We start from the raw sequence: 15,370 nt of genomic DNA, 5'->3' as shown, positions 1-15,370 counted from the left end.
TTCTTAATTATGTGGATAATTGGGTTATTATGAATTTTTAGTGGGAGATTAACTAAATAATTAAGCTAATTAAGAAATTGGTGGTTAATTATTGGGGTGGATAATCATTAACGTGGCAGCAAGTAGGGATTCAATATTGACTAGGCAAGTCTTGGAGCTAGGTGGAAAGATCAGAGAATTCTTTGGCCAAGTAATCCTAAAAGTGGGGCCCACCCACTTTGATAAAGAAATAACCTCCCTATATCATTAATTGGAAATGGAAATGCTTGCTAAAGTTACAGATGGGAATTCTCCAAAAAGAATTAATATGAACCCTTACAATGCTATAGCAGCGTGAATTACAAATTCTAAGGGAGCCCGGTATAACCTTTCTCAAGAATATCATACGGATTTTCCCTACTTCAATTCGACATTATGTGTTTTATCACAAAAGACATGTGTTAGAGGGATTGTCAAGAGAATCGGCTCAGGTATGTTAAGGCTATCCCTTCTTTCCTTTTGGCATGATCCAAGTAACGACACGTAAATGTAATGTTATTTCATAAATGGTTCTACTCGTAGTAACTAAGAAGGTCTACGTTGTTCATTCCTGTAACATGATATTCAAAGCATGCCCTAAGTATGTTTCTAACTCTTTATTAAGGTATTCAATAAAGATGCTAATGTTCATAATAGTATTATATGTATCATCATTTACCACCGAGCTATGACCGGTCGGACAGTCATGCAATTACCATCAAGCTACGGCCGATTGGGCAGTTACACATTTACCATCGAGCTACGGCCGATCGGACAATCATGCATTTACTACTGCGCTATGGCCGGTCGGGCAGTTACCACTGATTAGTTGGCCAGTTAACGTCATGAGAATGATGTAATCAGAACTATTATATTGTAGTTTAATTTATATATACGAGATGGGTCTTATTCTATATGTTATGGCCCTCAGCGGCAAGTCAAAGGTATAAGTTGACTCTTATCCCTCCCCGAGAGAGTATCTTATTATTACGTTTCATTTCAGCCTTACCTACTCGGTACATTCTTCGTAATGACGTCCCTTTTTCTGGGGCATTGTGTTTCATGCCTCGCAGGTGTAGATAGGCGAGGTGAGGACCCTCCACTGTAGGCTGCCTCCAAATATCAGCTTTTGGTTGGTGAGCTCCACTTCTTCCCGAATTATTGCCGAGTCACGTTCTATATATGTTATTTTGTTTTATGAGGATGTCGAGACCCTGTCTCGAGTTATATATTATGGTCATGTTTTCTTAGAGGTCTTGCAGACAGTGTCCTATGTATAGTTTTAGGTATGACATGTCAATGGCCTTGTTGGCCCCTATGTATCTGTATAAATCTTTTTGAATTAGTTATGTGAGTTATGTTCTAATATTGTTACTTAAATATATAGATGTGGCCTATCATGGCCCGTAATGAGTCTTATAGTTAAGAAGGATAAGGTACGTGGCACTCGATTGAGTAGGCACCGAGTGCCAGTCGTGGCCCTCAAATTTGGGTCGTGACATCAAGCTTCCTCGATAATGGACCTCGTGAATTATCGTTTTAACCAGCTCCTCACTTCTCCTCTCCTGCCTGCGAAAAGTTCTCCAATTCCTTTCTTGCCATATATGGCATACAATGCAAGTTAGGAGCATTCTGTATATTGCTGTTGAAGGCTGCTTACCTGCTTCATGTTTTGTAGCTCATTTTACCTCTTCATTCCACCCAGCCACATCTTTATTGACACCGATCTAGTATAATAATTTCCTTTATATTATTACTGGGTAGGTGCATCTGAAGAAAAGATGATCGTGGTCCTCAGTACCTCCCTCACACAACGAACATGATGGATTGGCTAATATTCCCCAAGTAATAAACCTGTCTCGTGTGTATAATCTACCCAAGATTGTTGGATAAAATATAAAGATCCATTTAGGACTACTGTTGTTATTGCATATTAGTCTCTTCCATTCAGCTTTAGGGAACTCTCCTCTAAGTTTATTATACATGTCTCTGATGGAGTAGATCCTTGCATTCATCACCTCCTCCACTCTTATATTTGCCTCATTTAGATACTTTGCAGCTCCTAATGTTTTCCAGTGAGCCAAGAAGCTTGTTTCACGTTTTACATTCCATATCACATATTGTTTTACATAGTATATATGCATCCACTGTATCCATAGGCAATTCTTCTTCTGACATAAATTTCATAGTTGCTTAAGGATTGCAGCTCTGTTCTATGTGAGGATGTCAGTAATGTTCAATCCACCTGCAAACTTTGGCCAGCAAAATTGTTTCTAGGCCATTTTGTTGTTACCTTCTGTTTCACCTGTACAAAGAAACCTCTTACAAATGGTTTCAATCTTTAGAATAATCTTCTTTGTTAGAGGGGAGATTTGTGACCAAAAGGATTGAATAGCAATCAGAACACTTTTGATCAATTGTAACCTTCTTGCATAAGATAAAAACTTTGATGTACAATGTTTAACTCTCCGGTAAGTATCTTATCTAGTAGGGGCTGACACTGAGCTACAGATAATCTTTTGGTACTTAATGGAACCCCCAAGTATCTGAATGGCAGTGTGCCTATGGAGAAGCCTAGTCATTGGGTAATATGTTGCTGAACATCCCCTAGTACCCCTCCAAAATAGATACAACTTTTGTCTTGGTTTGCAATCAGTCCTGAAGAGTTGGAAAAGTGTCGAAAACATTCATTGATCAGTTGAATGGACACCACATCACCTCTACAAAATAGCAACAAATCATCTACAAAGCCGAGTTGCACTATGTCCAGCCTCTCACATCGGGGATGATAGTTAAAGTCAGGCTTGTCCTTCAAAGTCTATAAGATTCTGGTCAAGTATTCCATGGCTAGGACAAAAAGATATGGCGACAGTGGATCCCCTTGTCTGACTCCTCTTTTGGCATCGAAGGGAGCTGTTGGTTTGCCATTTATAACAATAGAATAGGACACTGTAGTGATACATGTCATGATACATTGTAGGAAATTCTCTGGGATATTCATTTCTGTGAGAACCTGCTCAAGAAACCCTCATTCTAAATAATCATACGCTTTCTGCATATCAATCTTGACCATACACCTGGGTGAAATTCCTTTCCTTCCATATCCTTTTACAAGTTCATGCCCTAGTAGGATATTGTCATTCAACACTCTTTCTGGCATAAATGCTGCTTGACTCATGTCTATTAAGGAGTCCATCACTGGTGTCAGCCGTCTTGTGATCATCTTTAAGATAATTTTGTATATAATAGTGCAATATGAAATTGGTCGATAATACTTGATGGAAGAAGGATTCTTCACTTTGGGAATCAGTGTGATTGAGGTACTATTTATTGGCTTGTACATGGAACCCTCATTAATGAATTTCAGTACAGCCTCTATAACATCCTCTCCAATTAAGTGCCATGCCTTTTTGTAGAAGTAGACATATTAAATCCATCCCTTCCTGGAGCCTTGAAATCTCATATTCCCTGTAATACTTGCACCACATCATCTTTAGTGAAAAGGGAGATGAGTTGTAGCTGTTGGGATCTTATAAGTCCTGGACCTTTTCTCATTATACTAGGATTTATAGCAGGCATGCTATTAGATGACTTTCCTAGTAATCTTCTGTGAAAACCCACTACTTCCTGCTCAATGCCTTCTGTTATTTTGATCAAGCTTCCATCATCAACTGTAATCATTTTGATCTGGTTCTGTAAAATTCTTCCTTTCATACTGGCAAAGAAGAATGTTGTGTTAGAATCACCCAACTTAACCCATTGCACTCTTGATCTTTGTTTGTATATGCTTTTCTCTACTGTGCTCCACTTTTCCAACTGTTGTTTAGTGATTTTTTCTATCACAAACATATCAACAGGTGTTGTAGTATTCCTCATCTGAGCTTGTATGTTATCTAGTGCCTCCCTTAGTTGCTGAACCTTACTGGTTGTGTTTGCAAACTCCTTCCTATTAAGTCTTTTAAGAGTAGCCTTCACATTTTTTAAGTTTTGCCAAATGCTTCTTATGCTTCCTTCCTTGTTATCCCAGCCTTCCTGTATGATATTTCCAAATTCTGGATGATACTCTAAACGGTTGAAGAATTTGAAAGGTTTCACCCTACTATCCATTGCTATTCCAGTTCTATACATAGTGGAGAATGGTCTGAAAAATGAGGAGCCATCACATTAACTTGCATTGGTGACATATTCAACATCTATTGTGCATTAACAATAGCCCTGTCTATTCTACTGTATACATGGCTATTTGTCCATGTATATGACCTTCCCATGGTTGCAAGTTCAGTCAATTTGTAGTCTTCCATCAGAGCCCTAAAATCCTTAATTTCATTTTCCTGCATTGTTGCACCATTTACCCTGTCCTCTATATCCAGTATTGCATTAAAATCACCCATGATTAGCTGGGGGCTATTTGTCTGTGAGTCTAAATTCCTTAGTGCATCCCACAGAGCACATCTATGAGCAATTGTATTTAATCCATAGATAGCAGTAAAAGCAAATTGACAACTAGAATTAATACTATGAACTATCCCATACATGAATTGTGTATGATTCTGCAGCATATTAAACTGAATGCTATTTGGATCCCAAATGATCCATATCCTTCCTCTGCCATTAGAAGTATCATTGGAGCACCAGCTTTACCCAGCTGCACATTTATTAATAATTTCCTTTGCCTTATTGTCTTGTACTCTATGTTCTATTATTGCTATAAGACTGATCTTATTAATCTGCAAAAATAATTTCATCTCCTTTTTCTTATATACCTTATTGAAACCCCTCACATTTCACGTAGCTATCTTCATGTTAGGATGGGGTGGTGCTTTTTCTCCATCTATTCCTGTGCTACCTTGAGGATCATCATCATCAGCCCATTTTGTGCTTTCCTCATGTATTTCCACTCTTAATAGAGATATTCCATTAGTAATGGTGAGAATTTGTTTAGCTGGGCTTGCATGTCCTCCCCTTCCTTTTGCTTGTTGACAAGCTTGTTGATCACCATCTAATATCTGTGGCTCACTCTGTTGCGCTTGAGTTGCTTGCTTACCTGTGTCCTTTCCAGCTTGTTTAATTGGGCTTATTGCAACCCATTGAACTGTTGGCTTCATGTTCCTTGCCTGCTACATATTTGTACCTACATTTTGATTTTTGTCCTGTTGTTTTGTTACTTCTGCCCTTTGTTGCTGCTGCTCTCCCTTTTGGAATTTTCTATGTGCCCTAGCTACGCCTTGTACTCCTTCACAATCATGCCCAACATAAGACATTTTTTACAATATTGTGGCACCCAGTCATACTCCACTATCTGTTCAAATTCCTTCCCTAATGGGTCTTGTACAATGATGCTCTCTGGTAGGTCTTTAGTTATCCATTTCAATGAGGACACTAGCATATGAGATCCTTGCTGTACTAGTTGTGCATTCATCAACATATATAGAGCATCCCAAACCACTTGCAATTCGACTAAGAGTCATCCTTCCCTAACAATTCAGAGGCAGATTTGGGAAGCTGACCCACAATGGTATAGTCTTTAGAACTTCATCATAGAAATTAAGATCAGCTGACCATGACTTCAGTATTATCGGCTTTGTTCCCATAGTGTGTGGCCCTTAGTACAACACCTCATTTTTATCTTTCATGTTATTGAACAGTATAATAAAATACCCTTCATTATGGTAATAAAGTTTTGGCTTAGCAGCAAAATTCCATTATAAGCCTATAAACCGCTCCACGGCTCCCATTAATGGCGAGTCCCTACTAACATACAGTATAACAACCTTCCGCCACTTTACATTTTTAGCTTCCATCACCTCTTGTTGTAATTGCACTTTCGTGACTCCATCTTGAATCATAGGAGGTATGAATACTAGATCCATTTCCCTTGCAGCCATCCTGTTACTAGTAAACAAATTTGCCCAACTTTTCTCACCCTTCCCAGCATCTGGCTTTGTTATCTCCTGGATTAGTGCATTGGTAGTACTCTGTTCCTTGCCTTTTTGCTCCTCCACTTGGGTTTTTTTTCTTGCAGTACTAGTAGTCTCTTGGTTGAGTACTCCTTTCACCGTCGTACTATTCCCATTTTGGACGTTCACTGTTTTCGCTAATGGAACAACAGCAGTCAATGAAATAGTGGTTGTTGTTGGGCTTTCCACACGAATCTGCCACAGCAGATTTAGGCGTGGAATTCACCATACTAGGACTCGAATTTCCTAAATTGTGTGGTGAATTCATCTTCATGGCACTAGCTCCTTCAGAATAAGGCACTATCAATATCTTCCCTTTTTCGCATCCTAGGGTTCCTATTTGTGGAGAATTTCTTCCCAAACTTTCATTTCGGCTTCCTAATGCAATGAACTCCAACCTTCGTCGCAGTCTGTTTTCGTCTTCCTCTCCCCATTTCCGATCAGCGCTTTTAGCAAAGCACGCTTAACGTGCGCAGAGAGAGAGAGAGAGAGAGAGAGAGTGTGACCATTATCTTCTACTTGTCATTGACGTTACTATCCAATTTTTTTGTGTAGTAGGGATTTGATATCTCTGTCCGCCCAGGTACTTCTTTTCATGCGCCAATTGCATAGCTACGGAGTTACCTGAAGAATCTATGGGAAAAAAAGAGACACACTGACCTCTGCGACGTGGCTATTGAATTGTTCAATTCGTTGAATGTACGTGCTTTACCTTGTTCGATTGGTTTAATGTGGTTATTATATCAGGCTAGCTAATATATTGATTTTAATTGATTTTCTTTTTCTTAAGGCTAAAACATATGAGTTCGTGGAAATTGTGAAGGTAAACGCATCATTTGCTGCTGGGATATGGTTTTATTTCACCTTTCAAGCCACGGTTACTGATGATGCCATAAAGATCTTTTAAGCATTGGCGTCCGACGGAATTGAGGGAACTAAAACGGTGGAATTCTGGGCTCAAGAAAGTCCATAAGTAAATAAAGTTAAACTTTGTAGAGTGTGTTTGGTATGATAGAAATATTTTCCCATTTTTTACTATTTGGTTGCAAAAAATAGTTTGAAAAACATTTTTTTAAATATCACATTTTCCTGAAATTAGAGGAAAATAACTTTTGTAGAAAAAGTTAGGAATATATTTTCCAAAAACTCCACCTACGCTCCCTCACATCTAAGCCCAACCCCCTTCCCTTCTCTCCCCTACCCCACCTCTCCCGGCTCCTCTCTCCAAAAAGTTTTTTTTATTGTTGTCATATTTCAGTTTTTTTTCTTTTCCGTCATCACCACCCTGCTAATCTCCCCCCCAATTTTTTTTTTATATATTCAATTTTCTGTAAATTCTTTTCTACAGCTCCCCTGGTGCCCCCTCCCCCACCAATTTTTTTTTTTTGTACTTTTCTTGTATTTTTAATTTTTCATATTCTCTGTTGCTACTTTCGATTTAGTTTTCTAATTATTTGTCTTGTTATTAGTTGCTATCAGGGCTTCTTTCACATTCTTTAGCTGAGGGTCTATCGGAAACAGTATCTCTGCCCTTCCAGGGTAGGGGTAAGACTGTATACATCCTACCCTCCCCAGACCCACTTGTGAGATTATACTGGGTGGTGGTTGTTGTTGTTGTTGTATTTTAATTTGCTGTTTTTTCGTTTATCCACCCACCCAACCCAACCCCCTCAATCCCACCCCTCCCCTGGCAAACTTTTTTTTAAAAAAAATTATTTTTAGTTCTAGTTTTTTCATTTTTCAGTTTGTATGTTCGAAATTTTACGAGTTCCATGGTTATGAGTTTCGAGGTTTATGTATTTGGAAGTTTGCGATTTTAGAAATTATAGAGTTTACGGGTTCGGAAGTTTATATAATTTGTGGGTTCGGAAAGTTGTTGGTTCGAATATTTATGGCTTCATATTTATTGTATTTAAATTATTTATGAATACTCTTCACAAGTTATTTTTCTTAATTTGCGTGTCAAACACCGGAAAATGAGTAAAATTGCTACTTGTTTTTCAAAAAAATATTTTTTGAAAAATGTTTTCCACGGAAAACATTTTCCGTTATACCAAACACACCCGTTCTCTACATGTGCTTTCTTGTTATATGCATAGCTTATATAAGCATCGTGCTTATAGTAGGTAGACATACGTGTTGATCGGTCGCCCCTTTTAAAAAGATTTATATGCAGTAAGTTTTGAGTGTTTTTGCCACTTGTTTTGTTTTAGTTTCATTTTGCTTTATCAGGGATTGCATGCATTTCACATGCCTAATATGATCCAGAGTGTATGCGATGATCACGCCTGCCCCATTCTTGCAAGAATATTCTGCCCTCTTATGAAAACGTCATCCTTTGTGGGTTTTTTCCTTGGTGGGGGGGGGGGGGAAGGGAGGAAGATTGTTCATGGTTGAATGGGGTGTTTGACAAATGACTTGAATCAGTCTGTTTCGTGATATGTGAATTAAGTAGTTCAAATCTATTTGAATGGAGAAGGGTAAAAGGGGCGAGCCTGTTATTCGTCGGGCTTCAAATCATACACCAATTGGCCCTTTTGGATTTCTTGGTTATCTATTTTAAAAGCTTTACTTGAGAAACTCGTCTTTCAGAGTTAATTTCCTGCACCATATATCTAGCCAATAAACGAATAGGCTAGATATATTGTTCATCTTTAACCTCCATTATATTATGAAAATAAAAATATCTATGCCGCTACCATTCTTATCTATATGCCCTTAGTACTCACAGAAATCCATCTTAGAAAGGGTCCGCCTCTTAAATCCTACATGGCTTAAAATTTGAGTGAGGTGGATGTCATATCACCTCACCACCGTAACCCTATTTTACCCCCTCTTCCAATACTTTTTTTTCCCTTTCTTGTTCCGCCACCCCTCAAAGTCAAAATCACAAACCCACGTCAAGTCTAGATTCAATTGTTAATTATTGCTAATTTCATGGTATTCCTCTTTTCTTTAAGTCAAATATTTTTTTTCTCTATTTTATAAATCACAAATTCAGGTCTACTTACAGTACAGTATAGTACTTTAACCATATATTCTACAAGAATCCATAAAAAATATTTATTTGGAAACTGAGTTTAATTTATCATGTCCTCAAGTGGGCCTTTAATTTTTGTTTACGTTTTTGTACTGATCTCAATAAGAACCAAAGAAATTAAACAACTAAATTGCGAAATTAAGAGAATTTACGGGACAATTTTTTGTTTATATTAACTGAAAGGAAGAAGTTGAACTACAATAACCAATCTGAAAATAACTATCGCCTAAAGTTGAACTCCATAGCTGGATAAGATCTGCAGAATGAAGAAGGAAGAAGAAGATAGAAAGAGAAGAGAAGAGTAGAGGCAGAGATCGAGTGAAGAAGGAGAGAAGAGAGAAATGACCCGAGAATCGTTGCCTTCCTCTTTCAGTTAAAGGTAGTTATAACAACCTCAGCTGACGTGGCTCAATCCTAGACCTTGTAGCTCATTAACTCAAAATTAATCCTAGTCGTTAATTTGAATTTCTGTTATTCTCTTTCACTAATTCTGTTACTGCTTATCTTCAGCTTCTTCTCATCGAACCTCGCTGGCAACACTGATCTTGTGATGATTATTGGATAATTACATACCCCACCTCTTCAAAAAATCCTTGTCCGTAAGGATTTGGAAAATTAGCTTTGATGAACTAATAATCTTCCCATGTGGCATCTTCTGGAGGTAGATTAGACCATTATGCTAGCACTCTAACCACAACAGCATTGTTCCTCTTTATCAATTGCCTTTGCAGAATAGCAACTGGCTTTACCAAGAACTGACCATCTTCACCAATGATAGGCAGAGTGGTCTGCACTACCACTCTATCGCCCGCCTTTTTCTTGAGTAGAGAGACATGAAACACAAGGTGGACCTTAGATTCAAGGGGAAGATCTAATTTGTAAGCCACACTACCAATTCTGGCAAGAACTTATAGGGTCCATAATATTTAGAACTCAGCTTTAAGTTCATTCTCAATGCAAGGGAGGTCTGTCTGTAAGGTTGCAGTTTCAAATAGACCATATCTCCTACTTGAAACTCTCTATTTGATCTTCTCTTGTCAGCATAGTATTCATTCTCTCCTGAGCCTTAGTGAGGTTTGTCTTTCAACAGCTATTGTATATATTGTCTTCTCATAACTGTATCTTCAGTTGCTTGCACCACTGTCTCCAATAAGGGCCCTAGGGATAGCTGAGGGGGTGAGTAACCATACAAAGCCTCAAAGGGAGTGCATTGCAGAATGGTATGGAAGTTGGTGTTGTATCACCACTCTGCAGCAGTAAGCCACTACTTCTATTTTGTTGGTCTACTAGCAGTCATACACCTTAAATAATTCTCTAAACACTTGTTAGCTCTTTCAATTTGACCATCATACTGAGAGTGGTAAGTAGTGCTGTGGTGTAACTAAGTTCCCAAGAGCTTGAATATGGACTGCTAGAAGTTGCTTAGAAACACCTTATCTCTATCAGTTACTATGGACTCAGGAGTGCTATGTAAGCAATGTATTTTATTCCAGAACACATCAGCCACTGTTGCTGATGTATAAGGATGTGAAAGGGCTATAAAATGTGCATACTTGGTCATTCTATCAACCGCTACAAGGATCATTTCTTTGTTCTTGGACTTGGACAAACCTTCTATGAAGTCCATACTAATGTGGCTCCAAGCTTGGTTTGTAATGGGAAGAGGCTACAATAGTCCAGGATAAGCCATGTTGTCATACTTACTCTTGAGGCAAATATCACAGCTAGCCACAAAATCAATGACCATCTATTTCATCCTAGGACAATAGAACACCTGTGACAACCTCTCCCAAGTTGTCCTGAATGTCCACCTACAGGAGTGTCATGGAATGTGGAGATCAGCTGAGTTCTGAGACCACCACTAGTACCAATATAGATCTTTCCCTTTCTTCTGAGTATGTTGGAAGTGTAATGCCAGATGCTAGGTCCTTGTAGAGTCATTGCTGCCTGACTGATCAATTCTGTAGCTTTAGTGTCTCCTTCATAACTGTGTGTTATATCCTGCATCCAAGAAGGAACTGAGACACTGAATGCTTGCAGTGCTCCTTGGGATTGACTTGTGTTGTATTCTGATCCTTCCTGTTGCCTAGAAGAGCATCAGCTACCCTATTTTCAGCCCCCTTCTTATATTGTACTTTATAATCCAACCCAAGTAATTTGGTCAATCCTTTCTGTTTTATAGCAGAAGTAACTCTTTGTTCTAGAAGGTATTTTAAGCTGTGGTGGTCAGACCTGACCACAAAATGCTTGTATTGTAAATAGTGCCTCTACTTGTCCACTGCATTCAACAAGGCCATATATTCTTTCTCATAGATTGACTTACCTTTGTGCTTTTGAGCAAAAACCTTGCTAAAATAGGCTACTGGTCTACCTTCTTGCATTAGCACATCCCCACTTTGACTACCATCTGTCTTAACTATGAACTCCTTAGTGTAGTCAGGTAAGGCCAATACTGTACTGTAAATAGTACAGTGTTGGTCAATCCTTTCTATTTTATAGCAGAAGTAACTCTTTGTTCCAGAAGGTATTTTAAGTTGTGGTGGTCAAACCTGACCACAAAATGCCTGTACTGTAAATAGTGCCTCCACTTGTCCACCGCATTCAACAAAGCCATATACTCTTTCTCATAGATTGACTTACCTCTGTGCTTTTGAGCCAAAACCTTGCTAAAATAGGCTACTGGTCTACCTTCTTGCATTAGCACGGCCCCAAATGCCACTTTGACTACCATCTGTCTTAACTATGAACTCCTTAGTGTAGTCAGGTAAGGCCAACACTAGTGTAGAAGACATAGCTCTCTGAGGGCTATAAAGTCTAGGTCAACTTCATCATTCCATTTAAAAGCATCCTTCGTGAGTAAGACAGTAAAGAGTCTACAAATAATTCAAAAGTTAGCAACATATTTTCTATAGTACCCAGTCAACCCTAAGAATCCTCTCAGTTCCCTCAATGAGTTTGGTCTAGGCCAATCGACCATAACTTGTATTTTAGAAAGATTAGTAGATATTCCCTCTGAAGTTATGATATGTCCTAAATACTCAACCTTAGATTGACCAAATGAGCATTTAGACCTTTTAGCAAATAAGGAATGTTTCCTTAGGGTATCAAATACACCAATTAGATGAGTCATATGATCCTTATCAGATAAACTGTAGATAAGGATATCATCAAAGAAGACCAAAACAAACTTTCTAAGGAAAGGTTGAAAAACCTGGTTCATCAGAGCTTGAAAGGTAGCTGGTGTATTTGTTAATACAAATGGCATCACCTTGAATTCATAATGGCCTAAATGAGTTCTGAAAGCTGTCTTATATAAATCTTCTAACTTCATTCTGATCTGGTGATAACCAGCTCTCAAATCTACCTTGGAAAAGATCACAGATCCACTGAGTTCATGTAGGAGGCAATCCACAATAGGTATATGATACTTATCATTTATTGTGATATCATTCAATCCCTTATAATCTACACAAAACCTCCAGGTTCTATCCTTCTTTTTGACAAGCATTGCTGGTGATGAAAAAGGTGATTGACTATGCTGGATTATCCCATTGGTGAGCATCTCCTTAACCCGTCTCTCCAACTTATCCTTATGATAGTAGTTGTACCTATAAGGCCTCAGATTGATTGGCATGGCTCCAGGTTTCAAAGGAATAGTGTGATCTAAGGCCTTCTAGGAGGCAAAGATTTTGGTTCTGCGAACACATCAGGATATAGATGTAAAACCTCCTGAATGGCTTCTCCTACTGGTTCCTGACCTTCTGTCACCAAGGAATTCATCATGAACATATGAGCTATCAGAGCTTGGCCTTTCTTCAGAATCTTCCATAGTGTTCCACTTGAAATCATATTCAGCTTACCTTCCTCAAAGATACCCTGCAATACTAGTTTGTTGCCCTTCTTGCCAATGGTAATGCACATCTTTTCATGGTCAAATTTAGTGGGATTATGCTTCTTCATCCAATCATTACCCATCACCATGTCATAGCCTCTAAGTGGAATGATAAGTAAGTCTTTATGAAAGTGCATTTTCCACTGATATCCTGTGCAAATGGAAGTGCACATGACATAATTCCTATCAGGCATTGTTACTCTCACGGGTGGACAATGCCTACCTTGGTAGCCTGTCTCTTTGACTGTGGTAATATCAATGAAACTATGAGTGCTGCCAGAATCAATTAGCATTGTTAGTTTTCTGTTCTCGATGGTACCTCTAACCAATATGGTGTTGACTCCTCTGTTGTCACTGATAGAGCATTTATGCACACAACTTCCATGACTTCTTGCTCCAGCTCTCCTTCAATAATCAAGTTTGTACATGGCTGTTTTTCTTCTATATCAGTACTCACAGGAAGTGGTTCTGCTGCCCCTATCATGCAGTTCAACTGCTTCTTCTTACATTGATGGCCAGGAGCATACTTCTCACCATAGCTATAACACAAATGGTTGCTCTTCCTGTATTCATAAGCTTCAGGAGTAAGCCTGAAGGAGTTTGGTTTAACTGCAGCTGCAGCAGGTGCTCTTGTATTAGCAGAACTGCCAGCCATAAAGGAGGGCTTTGGAATGCCCTTGGTTTTCCTGTGAGTAGCTTCTATTGCCTTCTCCTGCAGTCTAGCTTGTTCTACAGCAAACCTTAGTGTTGTAGGTTTGAAAAACTTCACCCCAAACCTAATCTCTTCCTTTAAAGCGCCAATGAAACTGAATATAAAGTGTGGCTCATCCAAGTGAGGATTCCTTATTAACATTTGAGCCTTCAAGTCTTCAAACTTGCCTAGGAATTCATCAACAGACCCTACTTGGCTCAGCTTGTTAAATTCCTCCACTATACCCCCATTAGTTCCTCCCCAAATCAAATAAGCAACTCCTATTTGAATTCAACCCAGCTCACTTCACCCCTGCTTAGTACTAATGAGTCGTACCAAGTGTCACCTAATCTATTTAGATAAAGTGCAGCAACTCGACCTTCTGATTGTCTGGGGTTCTATACAGATTGAAATATCTTTCACACTTTCGAATCCATACCTTAGGTTCATGGCCTTCAAATTATCCCATTTAGGGGAAGGGGTCTGCACAGCTTGAGGTCTGTTTTTTTTTTTGCCTCAATTCCTGACATGGTATGGGTAAGAGCCCATCTCCTTGAGGTCTGTCACCTTGAGCTCATTGGGGAAACCTCTCCAAATTTGTCAGCCTCTCTAAGATTAGCTCTAGGGCACCTTGTATTCCAGTCTGAGTGTTGCGCGGTTCCTCTTGAGTGGTCAGAACTTCATTCAAAACCTCATCGTGTCTTAGTAGCTTATCATCCATAACTTTTAGCCTAGTTCCTTCAACCATTACCACATTCACAATCGCAGGATTGAGGCTATGATACCAAATGTAATGATCTTAATAAGAACCAAAGAAGTTAAACAATTAAATTGCGAAATTAAGAGAATTTTTGGGACAATTTTCTGTTTATATTAAATGAAAGGAAGAAGTTGAACTACAATAACCAATATGAAAATAACTATCTCCTAAAATTGAACTCCATAGCTGGATAAGATCTGCAAAATGAAGAAGGAAGAAGAAGAAGAAGAAGAAGAAGAAGAAATCAGAAAGAGAGAGAAGAGTAAAGGCAGAGATCGAGTGAGGAAAGAGAGAAGACAGAAATGACCTGGGAATCGTTGCCTTCCTCTTTCAGTTGAAGGTAGTTATAACAACCTCAGCTGACGTGGCTCGATCCTAGCCCTTGTAACTCATTAACTCAAAATTAATCCTAGCCGTTAATTTGAATTTCTGTTGTTCTCTTTCACTGATTCTGTTGCTGCTTATCTTCAGCTTCTTCTCATCGAACCCCGCTGGCAACACTGATCTTGTGATGATTATTGGATCATTACAGTTTTTTATGGTTAATGAGTACAGATTTGGTGTTGATATTTGCGTAAGTAGATTGAGTAAGCTGAGAAGAAATTAAGGACAGACCTCTGAAGTAGCCGCTGTAGAGGAGGGTCTCACTTCTTTAAAATTTTAATTGAATTTTGTATCAACCCCTCCATCTCAACATTTTGAGATCTATTTAATTTAGCTTAGTGTTCTATTTGATTTTCATTGTGACAGCTAAAGAATTCAGCGGGTTCAGTAGAGAATGCCTTGAAATTAATTATCCAGTTTGGAATAGTATTATTGAGAAAATCTTAGCTTAAAAAAGTAAAGTCAGTTGCCCATACATACGGTGATTTTGGAAAATAGAATCTGGGCTTGACATGGTACCGTGGCTTGGGTGATTTACACAAATAGGATACTTCGGTGTCACTCTTGATTTTTTGAGCTCGCTTGCTTCATGTGCGGAACATCAAGTATAACAAGTGTTGCCCCTCGA

This window comes from Nicotiana tabacum, chromosome 5, assembly GCF_000715075.1.
Source record: "Nicotiana tabacum cultivar K326 chromosome 5, ASM71507v2, whole genome shotgun sequence".
NCBI lineage: Eukaryota > Viridiplantae > Streptophyta > Magnoliopsida > Solanales > Solanaceae > Nicotiana > Nicotiana tabacum.
This window is presented reverse-complemented; position numbering follows the sequence as displayed.